We start from the raw sequence: 286 nt of genomic DNA, 5'->3' as shown, positions 1-286 counted from the left end.
AGCAGGATTGAAGATCTTCTCATTTTCAAACGATCCTAAACTCCCAAATCCAGAAGCCAAAGCAATGCAAAGCCAAATCTCATCTTCCCAAAACCAAAACCCTAGAGATCATTTATATGATCAAGCTTACACCAAATCCCCCAAATTTCGTCACCTGAATCAATATCACGATATATCAAAAACCCGAGCTCCGAGTCACCAAATCATGCCCTTCAATGGAGGAAACACCAGCGACCCTCTCGCCAATTTCACGAGCGGGTAAAATCACGAAACTGCACCAAAGCGG

Source organism: Tarenaya hassleriana, unplaced genomic scaffold, assembly GCF_000463585.1.
Source record: "Tarenaya hassleriana unplaced genomic scaffold, ASM46358v1 Cleome3, whole genome shotgun sequence".
Lineage (NCBI taxonomy): Eukaryota > Viridiplantae > Streptophyta > Magnoliopsida > Brassicales > Cleomaceae > Tarenaya > Tarenaya hassleriana.
Note: the sequence above shows the minus strand (reverse complement) of the source record.